The sequence below is a fragment of the Nycticebus coucang genome, chromosome 6 (assembly GCF_027406575.1).
Source record: "Nycticebus coucang isolate mNycCou1 chromosome 6, mNycCou1.pri, whole genome shotgun sequence".
Classification (NCBI taxonomy): domain Eukaryota; kingdom Metazoa; phylum Chordata; class Mammalia; order Primates; family Lorisidae; genus Nycticebus; species Nycticebus coucang.
This window is the reverse complement of record NC_069785.1, coordinates 68,646,150-68,669,709: the sequence shown is the minus strand read 5'-3', so window position 1 is coordinate 68,669,709 and position 23,560 is coordinate 68,646,150. Positions and strand designations below refer to the sequence as shown.

At 43.9% G+C, this 23,560-nt stretch overlaps 1 protein-coding gene and 2 non-coding genes across 22 annotated transcripts in view; 1 reads left to right on the top strand and 2 right to left on the bottom strand.

Annotated features, from left to right (window-relative positions):
• Window positions 1–23,560, top strand: part of MEGF11 (multiple EGF like domains 11) — a 407,430-nt gene that overhangs the window by 241,641 nt on the left and 142,229 nt on the right. The gene's annotated exons all lie outside the window — the stretch shown is intronic.
• LOC128589316 (U6 spliceosomal RNA) lies at window positions 13,137–13,243 on the bottom strand. The gene has a single exon (XR_008380910.1). It is a non-coding gene; the product is annotated as a U6 spliceosomal RNA (small nuclear RNA).
• Window positions 22,571–22,686, bottom strand: LOC128589297 (U5 spliceosomal RNA). Its single transcript, XR_008380893.1, has one exon. It is a non-coding gene; the product is annotated as a U5 spliceosomal RNA (small nuclear RNA).

Genomic DNA, 23,560 nt, shown 5'->3' with positions numbered 1-23,560 from the left:
AGAGAGCTGGGCTGAAGATTATTTAACCTCGATTTCCCCAACTGTAGGATGGAAAGGCTGAACGTGTCCTCACAAGGCTGTTTTGAGGTCTGAAGGGTGTAATGCCAGTAAAGTGTGCAGCATGAGGCCCTCAAAGTTTCCATAAGGGAGAACAATTAGGATTTCATCCATAAGTCTGGTGCTGCCTAGAACTAGCAATGTCACTTGTGGGGCAAGTGAGCCTCCTGCAGACTCTGTTGCCCAGCTGGCCCTCAGATAGCCAGAATGCCACTCACCAGGGTGGCAGGGTGGGCAGGGGTTGTCTGACCACAGGCATAGTCCAGGTGCTGGGTGCCAGGGACTGGCCCACCAAATGTCTCTGTGTGCATCATTTCCTTTGATGGTCACGGTGACCTGTAAGGCAGCTATTTGGGGTGGCAAGGCAGGTGCAGAGGACTCACTCATATGGCTGCTAAGCGCAGCTGAGTCCTGCGCTGCAGAGAGAAGCCATCTCTCCCTGTTGAAATCCACACACATGGCTAGTTCTCTTTTCTTTGACCCTCCCAGAGTAGGGCATCTTCCAGGTCTGCCCTTAGTGACATTGTGCAGGATCTGGAAGCTTAGAGCAAGCCAGGGAGCTCCTCCCCCATCCTCTAATCCCCGCTCCTACGAGGCTGATTCACAGATAGGTGTACAAATGAATGTTCATAAATTAATGTCCCCTCAGGTATCCCCTCCACCCCAGGCCCAGCAAGGCAACTTCTACTTGAAGCCACACTGCTGCCCCACTAGGAGGCTAAGATGCCGTCTCTCAGCCTCAGTCCCAGGGGACACACCCGCAGAGCAGGTCCCCTGGCTGGCATTTGCAAGAGCCACTGTGCCCAGAGTCCTGTAGGCTCACCAGGCTTCCTGCCTGCTGTCAGCTCCTTTTGTTCTCATCCGTTCAAACAGCTTTCCTGGTGATTTGGATGGAGCTGTGGGCCAGGGGAAAAGGGATCCGAAATGGGGAGGACATGAAAGGAACTGAAAAAGCTGTCTGTTCTAGATACCAGATATTATCCTTTGTGAAATGCAGCAGATCATTAGTAAGTCATAATAAAGACAGCTAGGGGAGCCAGTGTTTATTATTCCCAATGCTGTGTGTGTGTTCAGATTTCATTTGATCCTTAAAACAAGCTCATGAGGAAGGTAGGATCAGTTTCTTCTTGTAATTGAGGAATCCAAGGCTCAGAGAAGATAAATGCCTGCCTAGCAAATGGTAGAAGAAACAGGTTTAGAGATGTTCAGTAACTGACCCACGGTCACACAGCTAGTAAAGGGCAGAGCTGGGATTCCAGCTTTGCTGTGCTATAAATTGCTCAGCAGCTTTTTTAATGCTGTTCTAAACAGTAGGTATTTGGAGAGGACCTAACTGAATTCCTCATCTATGGGCGTAGATTTTTGGCTCGTAAGTCCTCCTTTGAAGGACACAGGGTTAGCACAACAACCTATGTGGCTCCCTCTTAGCCCAGCTTTTTGGAATCAAAAACTTGTCAAATGAACTTCTAGAAGCAATGAAATTCACATTTATTTATTTTTATTGTTAAATCATAGCTGTGTACATTAGTGCAATCAAGGGGTACAATGTGCTGGTTTCATATACAATCTGAAATATTCTCATCAAACGGTTCAACGTAGCCTTCATGGCATTTTCTTAGTTATTGTATGTAGACATTTGTATTCTGCCTTTAGTAAGTTTCACCTGTACCCATTCTAAGATGCACCGTAGGTGTGGCCCCACCCATTACTCTCCCTCCACCCTAACCTCCCCCCTCCCTTCCCCTTCCTTGGCCCTTTCCTCATAGTCTTGTGCTATAGTTGGGTTATAGCCTTCATGTGAAAGCTATAATTTAGCTTCATAGTAGGGCTGAGTACATTGGATACTTTTTCTTCCATTTCTGAGATACTTTGCTAAGAAGAGTATGTTCCAGCTCCATCCACATAAACATGAAAGAGGTAAAGTCTCCATCTTTCTTTAAGGCTGCATAATATTCCATGGTATACATGTACCACAATTTGCTAGTCCATTCGTGGGTCGATGGGCACTTGGGCTTCTTCCATGACTTAGCAATTATGAATTGAGCTGCAATAAACATTCTGGTACAGATGTCTTTGTTATATTGTGATTTTTGGTCTTCTGGGTATAAACCTGGTAGAGGAATTATAGGATCAAATGGTAGGTCTATTTTTAGGTCTCTAAGTATTCTCCAAATATCCTTCCAGAAACAACGTATTAGTGTGCATTCCCACCAGCAGTGTAGAAGTGTGCCCTTTTCTCCACATCCACGCCAACATCTCTGGTTTTGGGATTTTGTTATGTGGGCTACTCTTACTGGGGTTAGGTGATATCTCAAGGTAGTTTTGATTTGCATTTCTCTGATGATTAAGGATGATGAGCTTTTTTTCATGTGTTTGTAGATCGTGCGTCTGTCTTCTTTAGAGAAGTTTCTCTTCAAGTCCCTTGCCCACCCTGAGATGGGATCATGTGTTCTTTTCTTGCTAATACATTTGAGTTCTCTGTGGATTCTGGTTATTAGACCTTTATCAGAGGTATAACCTGCAAATATTTTCTCCCATTCTGAGGGCTGTCTGCTTGCTCTACTTACTATGTTCTTGGCTGTGCAGAAGGTTTTAAGTTTGATCAGGTCCCAGTAGTGTATTTTTGATATTGCTTCAATTGCCTGGGGAGTTCTCCTCATAAAATATTGACCCAGGCCGATTCCTTCAAGAGTTTTCCCTGCACTTTCTTTAAGTATTTTTATAGTTTCATGTCTTAAATTTAAATCTTTTATCCAGTGAGAGTCTATCTTGGTTAACGGTGAAAGGTGTGGGTCCAGTTTCAATCTTCTACAGGTTGCCAGCCAGTTCACCCAGCACCATTTGTTAAATAGGGAATCTTTTCCCCACTGAATGTTTTTAATTGGCTTGTCAAAGATCAATAACGGTAAGTAGCTGGATTCATCTCTTGCTTCTCTATTCTGTTACAGACATCTACTTTTCTGTTTTTGTGCCAATACCATGCTGTTTTGATCACTATCGATTTATAGTACAGTCTCAGGTCTGGTAGCATGATTCCTCCTGCTGTGTTTTTATTGCTGAGTAATGTTTTGGCTATTCGAGGTTTTTCTGATTCCATATAAAATGAAGTATTATTTTTTCAAGATCTTTAAAATATAACAATGGAGTTTTAATAGGAATTGCATTAAAATTATATATTGCTTTGGGTAGTATGGACATTTTAACATTGTTGATTCTTCCCAGCCATGAGCATGGTATGTTTTTCCATTTGTTAATATCTTCAGCTATTTCTTTTCTTAAAGTTTCATAGTTCTCTTTGTAGAGATGTTTCACATCCTTTGTTAGGTATACTCCCAAATATTTCATCTTCTTTGGCACTACTATGAAAGGAACAGAGTCCTTGACTGTTTTATCCGCTTGGTTATTGTTGGTATAGATAAAGGCTACAGATTTATGGGTGTTGATTTTGTAGCCTGAGACACTGCTGTATTCCTTCATCACTTCTAAAAGTTTTGTAGTAGAATCCCTAGTGTTTTCCAGATATACGATCATATCATCTGTGAAGAGTGAAAGTTTGACCTCTTCTGACCCTATGTGGATACCCTTGATGGCCTTTTCTTCCCTAATTGCAGTGGCTAAAACTTCCATTACAATGTTAAAGAGCAATGGAGACAATGGGCAACCTTGCCTGGTTCCTGATCTAAGTGGAAATGATTTCAATTTAACTCCATTCAATAGGATATTGGCTGTGGGTTTGCTGTAGATGGCCTCTATTAGTTTAAGAAATGTCCCTTCTATACCAATTTTCTTAAGTGTTCTGATCATGAAGGGATGCTGGATATTATCAAAAGCTTTTTCTGCATCAATTGAAAGAATCATATGGTCCTTAGTTTTTAGTTTGTTTATGTGGTGGATTACATTTATAGATTTACGTATATTGAACCAGCCTTGAGACCCTGAGATAAATCCCACTCGGTCATGGTATATAATTTTTTTGATGTGTTGTTGGATCTGTTTGTTAGGATCTTATTGAGTATTTTAGCATCAATATTCATTAGTGATATTGGTCTATAATTTTCTTTTCTTGTTGGGTCTTCCCCTGGTTTGGGGATCAAGGTGATGTTTGCTTCGTACAATGTGTTGGTTAATATTCCTTCTTTTTCTATATTTTGGAAGAGGTTTAGTAATATAGGTACTAGTTCTTCTTTAAAGGTTTGGTAGAATTCTGACATAAAGCCATCTGGTCCTGGGCTTTTCTTTATAGGGAGATTTTGTATAGTTGATGCTATTTCAGAACTTGATATAGGCCTGTTCAACATTTCCACTTCATTCTGGCTAAGTCTTGGTAGGTGGCGTACTTCCAGGTATTGGTCGATTTTTTTCAGATTTTTATATTTCTGAGAGTAGATTTTCTTGTAGTATTCATTAAGGAGTTTTTGAATTTCTGAGGGGTCTGTTGTTATTTCATCGTTACCATTTCTGATTGATGAAATTAGAGATTTTACTCTTTTTTTCCTGGTTAGGTTGGCCAAAGGTTTATCTATTTTATTGATCTTTTCAGAAAACCAACTTTTGGATTTATTGATCTGTGGTATAATTCTTTTATTTCCAATTTCATTTAATTCTGCTCAGATTTTGGTTATGTCTTTTCTTCTGCTGGGTTTGGGGTTGGAGTGTTCTTCCTTCTCCAGTTGCTTGAGATGTCCCATTAAGTTATTAACTTCCTCTCTTTCCGTTTTTTTTGAGGAAGGCTTACAGTGCTATAAATTTCCCCCATAGGACTGCCTTTGCAGTATCCCAGAGGTTCTGGTAATTCGTGTCTTGGTTGTTGTTTTGTTCCAAAAATTTGGAGATTTCCTTCTTATTCTCGTCTATAACCCATCTATCCTTCAGCATAAGGTTGCTTAGCTTCCATGTTTTTGTATGGGTATGCAGGTTCCTGTTGTTACTGAGTTCAACATTTATTCCATGATGGTCTGAGAAGATGCAAGGAATAATTTCCATTTTTTTAAATTTGCTGAGGTTAGATTTGTGGCCTAGGATGTGGTCGATTTTGGAGTATGTTCCATGGGCTGATGAGAAGAATGTGTATTCAGTTTTGTTGGGATGAAATGTTCTGTGGATGTCTGTTAAGTTCAGATGTTGAATGGTTAAGTTTAAATCTAAAATTTCTTTGCTTAGCTTCTTTTTGGAGGACCTATCCAGCACTGCTAAAGGGGTGTTAAAATCTACATCTGCTATGGAACTGGAGGAAATCAAGTTGCTCATGTCTGTTAGAGTTTCTCTTATAAATAGAGGTGCGTTCTGGTTGGTTGCATAAATATTAATAATTGAGATCTCATCATATTGAGTATTACCTTTAACAAGTATGAAGTGTCCATCCTTATCCTTCCTTATTTTGGTTGGTTTGAAGCCTATTGCGTCTGCAAATAGGATTGCAACACCTGCTTTTTTCTGCTTTCCATTTGCCTGGAGTATAAATGACCATCCCTTCACCTTGAGTCTATATTTTTCTTTAATGTAAGATGCGATTCTTGTATGCAGCAGATATCTGGCTTGAGTTTTTGTATTCAGTCAGCCAACCCGTGCCTCTTTAGAGGACAATTTAAACCATTCACATGAATTGAGAATATTGATAAGCCTTTCGAGAGTCCAGTGGATATTTTTAATCCTTTTGCAACTGTGGAAGTTGGAATTTGATCAAAATTTTCTGGGTGGGTTTACTTTTGTGGTGAATAATTACACTGGTCATTATGGAGGATAGGTCTGAGAATATCTGGGAGTGCTGGTTTAGTTATGGCAAATTTCTTCAACATGTGAATGTCATTGAAGTATTTAATTTCTCGGTCATAAATGAAACTCGGTTTAGCTGGGTACAGGATCCTGGGTTGAAAGTTATTTTGTTTTAGGAGATTAAAGTTGATGACCATCCTCTTCTAGCTTGAAAGGTTTCAGCAGAGAGATATGCAGTTATTCTAATGTTCTTGCCCTTGTAGGTGTTTTCTTTCATCTGGCAGCTTTCAGGATTTTCTCCTTCATATTAACTTTAGTGAAATTGATTATGATGTGTCTGGGGGATGTCTTATTTGGGTTGAGTCATGCTGGAGTTCTGAAACTGTCTGCTATCTGAATTTCAGAATCTCTTGGCATGTCTGGAAAGTTCTGGAAAGTTCTCCTTCATAATCTCATGGAGAAAAGACTCTATGCCTTGTGAAGCCACTTCGTCGCTTTTGGGGATCCCTATAAGATGAATATTGGTTTTCTTCAAATTATCCCAGAGCTCTCTGAGAGAGTGATCTGTTTTTGCCCTCCATTTCTCTTCCTCTTTGAGAGTTTGGGAGCATTTGAAAGCTTTGTCTTCAATGTCAGAGGTCTTTTCTTCTGCTTGCTCTATTCTGTTACTGAGGGATTCTACTGTGTTTCTCAGATCTTTGAGGGCTGCAACTTCTTGTCTCAGTGTGTCAAAATCTTTGGTCATTTGGTCTTTGAATTCGTTGAATTCTTGAGATATCTTTTGGGCTACTGCTTGGAATTATAATTTGATCTTATTTGCTATCCAGATTCTGAATTTGATTTTTGAAAATCGTTTGTGCATGGGATCGTTTGTGCTGTGTCTGCCCCATTGATCCTTGGGGGAGTTGATCTACTCTGATTTTTTTTTTTTTTTTTATTGTTGGGGATTCATCGAGGGTACAATAAGCCAGGTTACACTGATTGCAATTGTTAGGTAAAGTCCCTTCTACTCTGATTATTAATATTGCCAGAGTTTTTCTGTTAATTTCGCCTCATGATTGTTTCATCGTTGCCTCTGGCCATCCTCAGAGTTTGGGGAGGTGTCTCCCCAAGATTAGACCCCAGTGGGATCACTCTATTGTTGCTGGATCTTTATAGGGAGTGACCCTGTGTAGTTCCTCTGGGCCTGGTTCTGGGGAGTTCTGGTTGTGGAAGCAGCTCTGGAGTGTGACACACCCAGATCCAGCAACAGGGCGGGAGGTGGTGCACACAGTTCTGGGAGTGCCTGGCGCCCAGTGACTTTGGCACAGAGAGCCCAAGGCTCCAGCAGTCTCTGGCCAGGAGAAGGGCTCTGTGCAGAGGTAGGGAGGGCTCCTGAGGGCACATGGCTATCAGAGTCCCTAGCCAGATGAGCAGGCTGGTGTGGAGGTAGGGAGGGTACAGGAGGGAGGACACAGGGTTGCGCAGCTCCCACAGTTCCTGGTCAGGGCATGCGGAGGCCTCGCGGGTGCGGGTCGTGGGTCTTGGGTCCCAGTGCAGCTCTTATGGAGGTCCAGGCAGTGCCAAGTCCAGGAGTTTGAGGTTGCTATGAGCTGTGACACCATGGCACTCTACCCAGGGCAACAATCCGAGGCTCCAGTATGCCAAAACCGTTCTCACTCTGCCCCTGAGGGTTAAGGCTGTAAGGCAGCTCAGTCTCCACTTTTAGGTTGCTCAGTCACTGGGTTACTAGCTCCCGCCTGACCCTGAGGGCGGAGCTTGCCAGGGGAGTTCTCTCACAATGGCTCCCTGGGGCCCACAGCCGAACACTATTAGCTCTGTCCGGCTCAGCGGCTCAGTCTGGGGCCCTAGATAATGCCCAAAGTTCTTGCACTCCTGCTCAAGCTCTTCCCAAAGGCAGTTCAACTGAGTACCAAGTCCAAAAACACTGAAACAGTTCACAGGTAAGGCCTTTTTGGTTTGCAGTCTCACTGCTGCTTGTACTTACGGCTGCTGGTGTGATTAGGTCATGGACACACACAACCACTTGCCAGTTTTCCACTGTTTTTGTCCTCCTCCTGGGGTCCAGAAGTGTCTTGCTGACTCCCTGTATCCTCAAAGGGATGATTATAGGCAGATCCCACCAGCCAGAGATGCCTGGAGTCTTATCTCCCCAGACTCACCATGCCCTGTTGCAGGGAGACTGTTACTTGGCTGCCATCTTAGATTGTCCCCGGCATTTTCTTAATTATTGTGTTCAAACCCTTATACTCTACACTTAGTAAACAAAGTCTAAGGACACAGCTAACTCTTGTTTAAGGACCTACCTCCTACCTCTCAGTGCCATTATATACCCAAAGGAATGCCGAAATTCACATTTATTGATTTGGTACATTCACTGACAGTATCACTTTCAAAAAAGCAATGTCACCTGACAGGAGAACCTGGGGAAGAAGACATCCCTGCTCTCGTCATCCCCATCATCCCAGGTGGTGCTGGGGTGTGGGTGAGAGGTTAACTGTTATGAGCTTCGGGCAGAGCTGACCAGGCAGAGGTGAGGAAAGGCTCTTGATGTAAGGGGACAGCCTGGGGAAAGATGTGGGGACAGCACAAGAGCACAAGCCTACTGCGTGTGTCTGCAGAGCCAGCGGGGTGGGCAGGGAAGGTGAAGGGGCTGCCCTTGCATCTTTCTTCAGAAGTGGGCATGGGGTCTACTAGAAATGAACAGTCCTTTAGGAATGAAGCAGACAAGGAAGCCCCTTGGCCTTGGCACTCAATCTGAGCCTTAGAGTGGAGGCCCTCTACTCATTCATGGCAGCTGGAGAGTGTACAGCAGCAGTCCTCAGCCTTTTTAGCACCCTGGACCAGTTTCTTGGAAGACAGTATTCCCATGGATAGAGGGTGGGATTAGGGGGAGGGGTGGGCAGGGTGGGACATGAGGCCAAGCTCAGGCAGTGATGTGAGCTCTGGGGAGCAGCTATAAATGTAGACGAAGCTTCACCTGCTAACCTCCAGCCATATGGCATGGTTCCTAACAGGGCACAGATGGAACCCTTTTGGCACCAGGTACCAGTTTCAAAGAAGATAATTTTTGAAATTATCAGGTACCAGTCCACGGCCAGGGGTTGGGGACCACAGGTCTACAGGATGCTCAGTAATGCCCAGCCCAAAAGTCTGGCCACCCCCTACTCCCACCTCTGGTGTCCCTTCAGCCTCAGCTGAGCTCCAGAGAAAGCCTGACAGCCATACCTCTGCCAGGCACCTGCACCTCGGGCCAAGAGCCCACCCTTTCAGGCGGGAGCTTCCTGAGGCTGGGATGGCACTTCCTCTTTAGGTTAGGAGCTTCCAAAGGTTAAGTGGGATATTAGGGAAGTTTGGGTATTTGGTGATTTGGGAGAGTGGGTGTGTGTTAAGGGGTTGGGGGAGAGGTGACGAGCTGGGGGAAGGGAAAGAACAAATAAGCCAAGAAAGAGTGGAGAGACAGCTCCTGCCACGTCACTGCCACGTGACCTGGAGCAAGCCACTTCACCTCTCTGAGCCTCGGTTGGCACAACTGCAAAATGAGGATATGATAATCCTTATTGCCCAGGGGCTGTGGTAAGGCTCAAATGAGATAATGGCAGGGGAGATGCTTTGCAAACTATAAAGCAAGGTGCCCCCATGAAATGCTGCTCTTGGTAGAGAACAAGGGACTCAGAGTATGTGTCCCAATTTTCTGTGCTTCCGTTGGAGGTGACCATGTCTTTCCACTCACAGCCTGATGGCCAGGACTAGTCTCACAGCCCTGCCTGGATATAGGGGGCTGGAACAAGGGGTAGAGCCAGAGACTATTGGGTTGACATCGCTATCTCTGCTCAGATTTCTAAGTTGAGATGTCAAGCCAAGGGGCTCCGAGTCAGGGGCAGCTGCTGCCCAGGGAAGTTCAGGTCATGGACTAGGAAGGTGAGCCTGGGAAAGTGCCTTAAATGGACAGGCAGGTGGCAGTTGGGTCCCCATTTCTCTACTCTGCCCTGTCATGCCTGGGGCTCAGAACTCTTACACAAAAGCCCTGCTGGGTAGTTTGTTTTGTTTTGCTTTTCCTGCTGGTTTTATAGCCAAAGGACCTTAGCTAGGCATACACAGGAGAGGGGGAAGGTGTGACATGGCCCCTCTCTGGCCATGCAGATGTGGAAGTCTCATGTCCAGAAGTAGAATTACAAAGTAGGAGTGCCTGGATTGCTGAATCGCTGAGTGAAGGCCGACTGCCTTGGAAAGCTGCCTAGACTCACAGTACACTTTGTATGAGCAGTGCATAAATTTTTGTTGTGTTAAGCCTCTTAGATTTAGTGGTTGTTTGTTATAGCAGCATGACCCAGACTATCTCAACGTAATATATTTTTTCATCTTGCACTTTTTGGGCTTCATAATTCAGACTGTCCCCTCTACAGGGCACTGCTAGGACCAGGGGTGGGGAAACTTTTTATGTTAGAGGCTGTATTTAGTTAGCTGTAATCAAATAAAGCTGCCTTCAAGACATTTCAATGAGATATACTTAAAAATGTACATTATTTTGTAAAAAAAAAAAAAAAAGAAATCTAACTACTATGTACTTAGTAATTTCAAAAAGTGAAAATTATTTGTTAATTTTTAAGTTAACTTTTAATGACTTTGTTGTCTGCTTTGTTGGAAAGCATTGAGTGTTCTGTCGCAGCATGGAGGTCCAGTTTCAGTTAATCTAGATGGGTGTCAGTCATTTGTAACCTAAAGAGTATCTTGATTTGGATTAGGTAGGAGAATGTAGATTTGCAGCAATAAGGGGTTGAAAAGCAAGAAAGCATTTTTCAGGCATGTTGCTAAAGGTGTGGGTAGTCTACTGCATTTTTCCTTATTTCAACTGGATCTTTCTTAGCATCAAACAATGACTGTAAAATATCATCTACTGAAAGCTCAATCAATTCCATCTGTAGTTCTTTAGGTGCCTGGGTGATACCAACTAGGTGAGGCTGAAATGCTAATTGGAGTGTGATGTCATGAATTCTCAAAGTCAGTGAACCCTTTCATTGTATTCTCCAATTAACAAGTCTATGACAGCTGTATATTCTTCAAATGATTTGCATATATCATCCTGCTCATCAGTAACCTTTGCTGACTGGGGAAATGTTCATCCAGAGTTTTGTTTTGAAAAAGAAGTGTTTTGAAAAAAGATGTCTTTTTTTTGAAATGCAGTAGAACCTCCATAGTTGACCACCTCCCTATATTGACCACCTCCTTGAGTTTACCTGATTTTCATAGACCAGACGTGTGCCACATGTATCTATCAGTACAGTAGGCCTATTCCTTGTGTTGACCACCTCTGTATGTTGACTAGGTCGTTACAATCCCTTGGGTGGTCAAGTTACAGAAGTTCTACTGTACTGGATTTTATGACACATATCATATATAGACTTAGTCTTACCTTGCAAAGAAATATTCGAGTCATTTTGATTTGATATTATATCATACAGAAACACTGATTGTCGAAATTGCTTTTCAATAATTCACATTGCTGATTCCATTCTTCATAAAATTTAGCTATCTGTTCTCACAAAGATGATGTTTTAGCTAACACCTGTCCCTGTGATAGCCAATGCACTTTAGAACGATACAGCAAATCCACGCTGAATACCTCATCATTCAACTTTAGCATGTTATGAAACTGATGATACCATGTTGCATTTGCACAAATATGGTAAACAATACTTACAACCTATTGCAAAGTGTCACTTAAAATAGTAGCGTGAGCACAGAGATTTTGCTGATGCAAGATTCAATGAAAAGAAATGAATACTTTTTTTTATCCGTACAATAAACCCTTCATGTTTTCCTGCCACGGAAGATGCACATCTGTACACACATTCACTAAATTTACCAAATTTCAGTCCAATTTCACAATAGTTATCTTGAAAATTATTGGCAGTATCTATTCTCCGTATTCTGTTTGCAGGTGTGTCCAAAGCTAGTAACTGTAGCAAAGAAAACCTTCTTTGCATTTGTGTATTTAGTAGAAACAAGAAAATATTGCAATTCCCAGTCCTTATTTTAAAAATCTCTTTTCTTCCTTCAGCATTCTCTTGATCATCTTTGTCATAATATGCTGTTAAGCAGACAGAATTAAAAAAATACTGCAACTATTTCTCAAGTTCCACGTCAGACAGAAACACAGTGCACCACTGTCAAAAGCTGATAACAAACAGGTGTAGTCAACCCCCATAAACTCTCACCCATCAGCCTCGTGTGGTAGAGGCACCAGTCAGACGGGGGAAGTTAGAACTAATTCATGAATGTACCAGTCGTCATTTTAACCCTAATGGGTTACTAATGTTCTAATTGTGCCAGTTAATCTGGAAGGATTATTTTGTTTAAACTTATTTTCTTCTTTGGTATGTTAAATACATTCATTTAAAAAACAAAATAAAAATCTAGAAGATGGGCTTGGTGCCTGTGTCTCAAGAGGCTAAGGCACCAGCCACATACACCTGAGCTGGCGGGTTCTAATCCAGCCCAGGCCCGCCAAACAATACTGACGGCTGCAACCAAAAAATAGCTGGACGTTGTGGCAGGTGCCTGTAGTCCCAGCTACCTTGGAGGCAGAGGCAGGAGAATGACTTAAGCCCAGGAGTTGGAGATTGCTGTGAGGGGTGATGCCACAGCACTCTACCCAGGGCAACAGCTTGAGGCTCTCTCTCAAAAAAAAAAAAAAACCTCTAAAAGATGAACAAAAATGTATGAGTACAAATAAAAGGATTTGTTCTGTAAAATGTGAATATAGTCCAAAAGCTTCACTTAAGGGCCCAGAAAACCACATCTGGTCTTAAGACTGCAGGTTCCTCACCCCTGGCTAAGACTTTGCCCCATCTCGCCATTCTGTGGACACAGGCCTCCTACTTCAGACGCCACCTCTCCATTCTGCTCATCCTCAGTTCAATTTCTAAGAAAAGGTGACCCCTTAATGCAGGGATTTTCCATCATGTCTTTATTCTAGAGAAGAGACTAAGGGAGCATTTCTGAGTGGATAGATGGAAAGACCAATAGGTGGAAGGACGGATGAAACCATCATTGAATCCGTGCCTGTTGTGTCACCTGTGCTGATCCACCACCCTTCTTAATATCTGTGACTACTCCAGAGGTATATAATTTGTGGATGGGATTTGAACTCAGGTCTGGGTGAAGCTAGAAACCATCTTCCTTCTACATCATCTTGTTATAACAGAGATGTCTGTTGCTTTGTGTAAGCTCCCCAAGGGTAGCAGTTTCCTCTTCTTTCTCAGATTAGACCCAGATCATGGCCTTTTATGAGAAGCCTTCTTAAAATTCTTTCTTCCACACATACCTCCCACTATACCAAGTGCCCCTTTCATCTTTCCTTTTTTTAAAATATGGAACGCTTCACGAATTTGCGTGTCATCCTTGCGCAGGGGCCATGCTAATCTTCTCTGTATCGTTCCAATTTTAGTATAGGTGCTGCCGAAGCGAGCACCATCTTTCCTTTTTAGTTATTTGGGTTTTGGAGTGTTTTTTGTCTTTGGGGTTTTGTTGTTGTTGTTTTGAGACTCTAGCCTGCTCTGTCACCCAGGTTAGAGTGCAGTAGCATCACCTGAACTCACAGCAACCTCAAACCTCTGGGCTCAAATGATTTTCCTCCCTTAGCCTCCTGAATAGCTGAACGACAGGCATGCATCACTGTGCCTGGCTCATTTTTCTATTTTTAGTAGAGACAAGGTCTCACTCTTGCTCAGGCCGGTATCGAACATCGACCTCAAGTGATCCTCCTGCCTTGGCCTCCCAAAGTGCTAGGATTACAGGCATGAGCCAGCATGCCCAGCCCCCTTTTTAGTTTTTATTTCTTAAAACCCTTATTGTGGAATATTTCAAATGTTATGCAAAAGTAGAAGAACAGTACATGTATCACGAATCCCATATAATCATCCCAGAGATTCAATAAATGTCAACTTCTGGCCACTCTCGTTTTTCTATATTCTCACTTAAACTTTCCTTCTTGGCCAAGCATCATGTTGGTTTATCTGTAAATATTTCAGCATATCGTTACTTATTTCTGTGTATCTTTCTTCCTCTGGAGCTGGTATTGGGGTCTTTTTCATCACTGAATCCCCAGTGCTCAGTTGGCTAGAAGCTGCTCACAGTGTATTTATTCCATGACTAAGTGACCGAGTCCTGTGTGGGACCATTAGCAGAGTCCTGGTGCCTGTTACTGCCCCAAATCAGTTCCTCAAGAGTCTGGTTTATTAGCAGGGCCAGCCCTGCAGCCAGCTCTTCCAGATGTCACATTCCTTAGATCACATACATGTGAGAACATTTCCATTGCAGCAATCGGGGACTCTTTGGGTGGCTAATAAGGCCATCTCAAATATGGCTTCTTTTGTGTCAACATCCTGTGCGTATAATTACATTAGCTGTGCAAACACACAGGCGAAGGGCTGCTGGGCTGTACGTCATCTGGCATTAGTGTGGCCTCTGTCCAGACATCCCTCAGGAGCCCTGCCAGGACAGCAGATGGGCCCAGTTCAGTCCCCCAGGATGCCCCTAGCATCCCAGCTGGCCTACAAGGCCCTGTTCATTTGCATCTGATTTCAACCCAAGACAATACACAGAGCAAATCAGCCCTATGGCCCCATGGCCCTGTGGCTCAGCTACTTTTCTGATAGTGGCATTGAGAGGCAGTTTGACATGACCATTAGATTGTCAGCCACTATTGATCACTGACTGTATACTAGCATTGTTGAAGTCAGAGGAAATAAGACCCAGACCCAGCCTCTAGAGCTCTAGATCTGTGGAAACAAGGAAAACTCTACGGAAAAATATTTGTGATGGAAACAGCCATGAACTCACCCTTCCCTGGTTGCCTGAAAGCCTCTGATTCCTCTCTGTCTCTTCCTGGCTCCCTGAATCAGGGAAGAGTTGAGATTAGCCCTTCAGAGCTTTAAGATATTCCCTGTTATAGGCAGAACTGTGTTCCCTCAAAAAAACAAAAAACAAAACAGACAATAACAACAACAACAAAAAAAAAAAACGTTGAAGTCCTAATCCCCAGTACCTCAGAATATGGTCTTATTTGGAAATAAGGTCATTATGGATATAATCATTAAAGTTAAGATGGGGTCACACTGAAGTAGGTTGGGCACCTATTTGGGCGTCCTTAGAAGATGGTCATATAGAGACTGAAGTGAGCAGAATGCCACGTGGTGACAGAAGCAGACAGTGGTGCTGCTGCAGGCCAAGGCACGCCAAAGACTGCCAGGAAACCATCAAAAGCTGGGAGAGGCAAGGAATCGGATAGATTTCAGAGATGCAAGATGGCCAGATAGAAACCTCCATCGACCATTCCTTCTCACAAATACCAAATTCAACAACTATCCACGCAAGCGAGCACCTTCGGAAGAACCAAACATCAGGTGAGCGATCAGGCTACCTGCTTTGAACATTACAAACCAGGAGAGAGGCAGTGAAGAGGGCAGAAAGACAGTCTGGCACTGCCTACCCCCACCCCACCCCCGGCAGTGCTGCTCCAGCCAGGGGTAGAGACAGAATCTGTGTGCCGGGGAGGGAAAGGGAAGTGTTGTGGGACTTCGCGTTGGAAGTCGGGGCTGCCCTGGCACAGAACAGAATTCTGCCAGTGCTTAATGGTAGGGGGCTTTTATACCAGCCTTGCCAGAGAGAAATCCTCTACCCCCAAACCTGAGTTCTGGTTAACCCCACCACTGGCTGACAAAAAGCAGCTTGGGGCCTGGACTAAATATGTTAAGGCAGGCTCAGCGCCCATAGACAGAGGTTACAGCACCGGCCACAAGCACCGAGGCTGACGGGTTTGAACCCAGTCCCGGCCAGCTAAACAACAATGACAACTATGACCAAAAAATAGCCAGGCGTTGTGGCGGGCACCTGTAGTCCCAGCTACTTGGGAGGCTGAGGCAAGAGAATCGCTTAAGCTCAAGAGTTTGAGGTTGCTGTGAGCTGTGTCACCACGACACTCTACTGAGGGTAACATAGTGAGACTCTGTCTCAAAAATAAATGAAAATAAATAAATAAATAAATTCATTAAGGCTGTCAGGCCACAAAGGCTGCAGTCCTTTGGCAATGTCTACAACTGCTGGCTCAGAGCCAGTGGACTTAAGGTGCAGCTAACCCAGGAAGGCACCAGTGGTCACCTCCCCTCGTCCACTCCAGGCAGTGCAGCTCAGGTAGAGTCCTCTTCTACTTGGGGAAAGTTCAAAGGACATGGTTTTGTACCTGGGGTACCAACTCATCCACAGTAAAATAAAGCGCCAAGCAGACACCTGAAGCTCCTGATTCTTGGCCTTAGTTCCTAGAAGGCATTTCTAGACCCAGCCTGGGCCCGAAGGAAACACGCCATACTAAAGGCAAGGACCCTGGCAGGATGCATCACCTGCTACCTAAGGAGCCCTTGGGCTTTGAATACACATCATAAGTAGCCAGGAAATGGTCACTCTAAGCTTTTGGTGAGACTGGGCTTGCTTCAGGTGTGACCTGGCGCTGGTGGCCACAAGAGAGTACCCATGTCATTCCTCCCCCAACTCCAGCAGCCCAGCACAGAGAGTAGGGGAAGAAAGGGAGTGACTTTGCCTGGTAATCCAGGTAATTCACCCATATTTTACCCAAACTCACCAAGGTGGTCCCACCAGAAATCTACAAGAGTCACAGCATTACTGGACATGGGGCACTCCCAGTGCTGATACGGCTACAGTGACCAAAGACTTAGATCACAACACTCAATTCCCTTTTAATAACTGGAAAGTCTTTTCAAGAAAGGCAGGGTTCAAACAAGCCCAGACTGTGAGGATTAAAATAAATACCTACCTGTTCAATGCCCAGACGTTGATGAACATCCCTGAGCATTGAGAACACCCCGGAAGAATGACCTCCCCAAATGAAGCAGACAAGGTACCAGGGCCCAGCCCTGGAGCAATGGAGATATGTGACCTTCCAGACAAAGAATTCAAAATGGCTGTCCTGAGGGAGCTCAGTGAACTTGAGGACAACACAGAGAAGGAATTCAGAAGCCTATCAAAGAAATGTAACAAGGAGATTGAAATAATAATAAAAAAAATCAAGCAGACATTCTGGAGTTTAAGATTTCAGTTGACAAACTGAGGAATGCATCAGAGTCTCAACAGCAGAACTGACTAAGCAGAAGAAAGAATTCGTGAGCTTGGGACAGGCTATTGGAAAATACACAGCGAGAAGATCAAAAACAAAAAAAAAGAATGAAGCACACCTCCAAGATCTGGAAAATACCCTCACGTGGGGGCAAATCTAAGAGTCATTGGCCTTAAAGAGGAGGTGAAGAAAGAGATTGGGATAGAAAATTAATTCAAAGAAATAATAACAGGGAACTTTCCAAAACTAGAGAAAGATATCAATATTCAGGGCGGCGCCTGTGGCTCAGTGAGCAGGGCGCCGGCCCCATATGCCGAGGGTGGTGGGTTCAAACCCAGCCCGGCCAAACTGCAACAACAAAAAAAAATAGCCAGGCATTGTGGTGGGCACCTGTAGTCCCAGCTACTCAGGAGGCTGAGGCAAGAGAATCGCCTAAGCCCAAGACCTGGACGTTGCTGTGAGCTGTGATGCCATAGCACTCTACCGAGGGTGACAAACTAAGACTCTGTCTCTAAAAAAAAAAAAAAAAAAGATATCAATATTCAGATTTAACCCAAACAAGACAACGTGAAGGCATCTAATAATCAAGTTCCCAAAGGTCATGGAAAAAGAAAAGATCTTAGGGCAAGAAAGAAAAAGGGGAACTATAACATATGAAGCAGCTCCAATATATTTGGCAGCAGACAGACTTTTCAGTGGAAACCTTATAGCTGCTGTCCCCAACACCCGGGCTGGGGACGGGTACATACCCATGGCCTGGTAAGAACCAGGCTATACAGCGAGGTGAACCAAGTTCCATCTGTATTTACAGCCCTCCCCATTGCTGGCATCCCCTCCTGAGCTCTGCCTTAGCGTCTCATAGGAGGAAAACCCAACTGTGCATGCGAGGGACCTAGGTTGCGTGCTCCTTATGAGAATCTAATGCTTCCTCTTCCTGGTCCAGGAAAAAATTGTCTTCTGTGAAACCAGTCCCTGCTGCCAAAAGGGTTGGAGGCCACTGGAAGGCCAACTTGGGAGGATTGCTTGAGCTCGGGAGTTCAATACCTACCTGAGTGAGAACAAGACCTCATCTCTAGTAAAAATAAGAAAATTAGCTGCACGTTGTGGTAGTGCCTGCATGTTGTGGTAGTCCCAGAGACTCTGGAGGCTGAGGCAAGAGGATCACTTGAGCCCAGATCGCTAGGGCTAGGCTGATGCCATGACACTCTAACCTGGGCAACAGAGTGAGACTCTCAAAAACAAAAAGATTGAGGACCACTGCCTTATATGCCAGGAGAGTGTGGCAGGACATATGCAAAGTGCTGAATGAACCCTTGGCCCTAGACTATTGTATTCTGCAAAAATATCTATCTTTCAAACATGAAAGAGAAGTAAAGACTTTCCCAGACAAACAAAAGGTCAGGGATTTCATCAACAACACCAGACTACAAAAAAAATTCTAAAAGGGGTGGTGCCTGTGGCTCAAAGGGGTAAGGCACCCGCCCCATATGCTGGAGGAAGGCCGGTTCAAACCCAGCCCCCACCAAAAACTGAAAAAAAAAAAAGGAAAAAAATGCTAAAAGGAGGTTTTCAGTCTGAAAGAAAATGACATTAATGAATGATAAGAAATGATCTAAATTGGAATTCATGCCTTATGATTTTTTTTATTTACAATCAGCACATTTTTAAAATACGAAGTTACATGTGTACTATTTAAAAAAAAAGAAAAGAAATTATCTAAAGGGTGGCGCCTGTAGCTCAAGGAGTAAGGCGCTGGTCCCATATGCCGGAGGTGGTGGGTTCAAACCCAGCCCTGGCCAAAAATCACAAAAAAAAAAAAAAAAAAAAAAAAAAGAAATTATCTAAAGGTATGCAAGTAACACCAAGCACACAAATACGGAATTCTCTACTGGGGTAATTGTGATGTGTAAAAACACTTACCCTTGAGTAGGAAGACTAAAAGACAGATCCATCAAAAATAACTACAACATTTTGAAATATCAATAGTATAAAAAGATACAGATGGAAACAACAAGAAGTTAAAAAGTCTGGGGATTTGGAATTAAAGAGTAGAATTTCTGTTAGATTTCTCTTTGCTTATTTGTTTGTCCATGTGTAAGCAGAGTTGTCATATGTTTAAAATAATTGGTTATAAAATGTTCTTTGCAAGGCTCATGGTAACTCCAAATCAAAAAACCTACAACAGGGACACAAAAAAATAAAAAGCAAGAGATTAAAACACAATGTCAGAGATTTCAGAGGCAGCATGTCCCTGCCAACACCTTGATTTCAGAATCTCTGGCCTCCAGAACTGTGAGATAATACATTTCTGCTGTTTTAAGCCACCCAGTTTGTAGTACTTTGTTACAGCAGCCACAGGAAGCCAAAATATTCCCCCAAGGTTCTGAGCTCCCTTGGAAACTGTTCCCCAGAAGTTTATCTGAACCTTGGCCTCATTTGACATTTCAGCCCTGATCAAGTCCCCTGGGTAAGGAAATCTGCCCATTCCCTCCCTGCTGAGTGAGCAAGGACTTCCTCCTAGTTGGCTCTAAGCTGTTGCCCTGAAGCCCTCTTTGTCCTTGGGGTCTAGAACCTTGTAATGACTTTGTCCTCAGAAAAATTTCCTTAGGGACTAGAGAGGCAAGATGATTTTGGTTTTAAGTGCATAGACTCAGGCCCCTGCCCGTCTTGGTTTGAATCGCAGCTCTGCCACTTTCCTGCTGTGTGACTTTGGGCAAGTAACTTAGCTGCTCTGTGTCTTGGTTTTATCATCTGTAAAATGGGGCTGATGATATTAGCACTTAACTCATAGTTAAATGAGTTCATACAGGAATTGGCCACATAGTAAATATTGAAAGCTTTGTGAGCCACACATAGGTTTCTGTTGCAACTACTCAACTCTGCAATTATAGACCAAAAGCAAACACAGACAGGATATGAAAAAATGGCATGGTTGTGATTCAATAAAGCTTTATTTACAAGAACAATGGGTAGGCCAGGTTTGACCCTCAGGCCATAGTTTGCCAACCTTTGAATAGTACATCAGAATTGCTTGGTTCAGTATGCTGCACAAAGCAATGCCCAGCTCATGGGAACGGTTGGAGTGTAGCACCTCTTGAAAGACTTGGGGCAGGACCCCCCACTCTGCCCTGAGCAAAGACGACCCCAATCAACCGCAAGAGACGGCGCTTGATGCAAACAGCAAGAGGATTTTATTCCAGCATGCTGGGGCTTGACTCGCAACTCTTTTAGGAGCCGAGGAGTCAAGCCCTGAACAGCAGTTTTTACAAGCTTATAAAGGCAAAAACCACAAAGTAGGGAGGTAGCAGACATAGCAGGGGCTTTAGGGAGGGGTAGCAGACATAGCAGGGGCTTTAGGGAGGGGTAGCAGACATAGGGGCTTTTCCAGATAAGAAGAACTCTGGTTCATTACTCATCTGTCTTAAGACAAGATCAGCAGTTAAACATTTGCTTAGCTTTTTTCTTTCAGAACCAGTTACCGGTTATCTGCTTCAGCTCGGGGCTATTTCCTAGGACAGTTACAAAAGGTCACATTCTTATGGTAAGGGGGCGAGGGGTGCTGCTACATATCTAGTCCCCCCCACCATTTGGATTTGGTAGTACTTTCCTTCACTCTGAAGTTACAAAACCCTTTCTCCAAAGGGTTTTGCTCTCATAGAAACACTGTGGGTGTTGTGGGTGTCCCCACTTTACAGACTGGAAAACTGAGGTGCAGAGAAGTTACTCATCTTACTTTGTAGGGAGCCTGAGGCAGACAGCTCGCTGCCTGGTACCCTCAAGGGTATGCGCTTATTCACTAACTCGGCTCATGGTGTGCCTTAATGAACCTGTGTTTAGCTTAGGGACAGAGAACTGGGAAGCGTGGGAATAGTCAAGAAAAGTGTAAGCCACAGTTCTTTCCCCAATTTTCAAAAGTCAACTTTTTATCTGTGAAATAGAAATAATAAACCTGCCCACCTCGAAGAATTATTTTATCCCATGCTGTCATTCGTGGATTCTTGCTTATTTTTATTCACTTGTTGACACAACAGACACGTACTGAGGGACAGGGATATAGCTGCTGTCAAAGAGACACAGTCTTAGGCAGCCCACGGACAGCCTAAATGGCCTCTTCACAAAAGCTATTAAAATGTGGCCCTTCCTCTGAGTGGTCTCAATTCTATACTAGGGTAGTTGAGGGCAGACTGGATTTCAGCTCCATTTTCCTCTTGGATGGGTGCTTGGAGCAGTACACAACTTATACAAGCACACATGGTGTTCCTGTTCCCTAGAGCTAGTCTAGTAAAGCTTTGAGGCATGGGAGTGAGTGATTATAGCAGTGATATGAGAGCTCCAAAAGAGGGACGAACAAGATGCTACACTTCCTCTCCTCGTTGGAGCAGTCACCTCTGTGCCATATAACCAGCCCTTGGCCTGGACCTTGATCCCCAACCCCACTTGAATGCCTGTCTCACCTTGCCAGGCTTGGGGGTCAGGGTCTAGAGGGGTCCTGGAGGACTGAATATGCAGTCTCTGTGAATTAGACTTCTGCTGTGCCCAATCTGCATTAATGTGTGTCATTAAAAGATAATTATCATATGGGAAGGGGGCCAGGGAAGCATCCGTGAAACATCTGGATTGTTTTAAAGCCCCAGTGAAGAGCCAGTCTGAAGTGCCTCATTCTACAGCCACCACCAACACAGGTACTTAAGACCAAAGACCCACCTGCCACTTCACTGGGAAAGCCCTTCCAAGTGGCTCCAGGTCACATTCAGCTTTCTTTCCCCTCTCTAGATTGCTAAACCACTCACTTTGGTATTTAGCCACTTACTGTGTGCTATGAGACCGTGTCTCACTATATCACCCTCCGTAGAGTGATGTAGCATCACAGCTCACAGCAACCTCAAACTCTTGGGCTTAAGCAATTCTCTTGCTTCAGTCTCCCAAGTAGCTGGGACTACAGGTGCCCACCACAACACTGTTATTTTGTTGTTGTTGTTGTTGTTGTTTAGCAGGCTGGGGTGGGGTTCCAATCCTGCAGCCTGGGTGTCTGTGCCCGGCCCCCTACCCACTGAGCTACCAGCACCGCCTAGTAACTATGTAGGGTCTCTTTGTCTTCCTAGTCAGACTGTAAGCCCCTCTGATACCACATTTGGCATTATTATTTGTTAAACCCCAGTGAACGTGGAAAGACCAGCAGCTCCAGCACTTTTAACTGATACTGGGAAAGGGTCTGCTACAAGGTAGTGATCAAAGAAAGGTAACTGTGGCTTCCTCTCTGCTTCAGAACCCTGAGCTAGGTGACTCAGCTCTGCCCTTTCAGGAGGTGCCAGACTTTGGAGCTGCTGTAGTGTAGGTGGAGAGAGCAGAGGTGAGGATTGGAAGTCATCAAGACATGGTTTAAACACCCGAGCAGTACGTAGCTTGAGTAAACTGTCCCTTAGCTCACTGAATCTGTTTCCTCACCTATAAAGTTGGGATAATACAACCTCTGTAAAAATGTAAAATAAAATCCCGAACTCAGTGTTTAGTACAACAGAAAACCAAAATGCCGCGTTTCCTCTACAGATACACCACGACTTAGAGAACCTATCCAAATGCACTCTCCTTCCTTGGAAACAAATCTTAGTAACATAGAAAGCTGGCAAACACCCACCCTAACCGTATTTTCTTTTTTTAAACCAGTTAGGTAGCCTTGCCAAGGCAAGGCCTCAAAAAATTGGTTTCAGACTCAGAGTTGTTCCTCTCCACGGAAATCTTTAGTAAAAGGCGAAAGATTTATGCGATCTGAAGAGAAACCAGAGTATGCTGTTAAACTTCCGTCATTCAAGCCTCGGGTAACAGCAACTCCCTGTTCACTGATGGTGCCTATTCACCCTTAAGCGTTCTTGCTGGAAAAGTTTATAGAAAAAATGCTGTAAACAAGAATTTTCATTTTTAGGAAAACCAAATAATACAGAAATGTGTTTTTCCATGAAAACTGTTGTACTGTCGGCAGTGTGTTATGGGTATGCAAATTAACCTGCATAGCCGCCCTTTGGACTCCGGAAATACCTGGTATTCACTGTGCGCTTCGTGCTACCATTAGGGGGCGAGATGGAGGCCTTGCTGCCCGGGATTTAAACTCAGTCCTGGTCACCCAGAGGCATCTTGATTTGATCTGTTTGTACACTGAGACTTTGAGTATGATTTATTTTATTAAATAAGGAGTTTTCTAATAGTTGGGGCAGTAAATGGCAAAGGAATGGTTAATACAAATTCCGGATAGTGGCACCGTGGAATGAGGGGTGTGATTGGGGGAAAGGGCCCTCAGAGGGTTTCAAAAGTGTTGGCAACATCCTTAAACTGGAAGGAACACATCAGGGTTTTATTTTATTACTTTTCTTTGAACTATGCATACAGAATATTCGTTGCATATGAGATATACTTAAAATTTTTAAAGATATTCTTAGAAAAACCAGTGGGATGTGAAGCCAACATTATAAAAGTACTACAGGTAGTCCCCAGGTTACAAAAGAGATAGGTTGTGTACATTTAGTCTTAAGTTGAATTTGTATGTAAGTTGGAACAGGTACATTTACCTATTACCTGTAATAGCTTCTGTTCTTGTGAGTGTGAGTCATCGCCAGTTGGGTATCTGTAATTCGGGACTACCTATAACAAGGGCAGGGTGACTCTCTG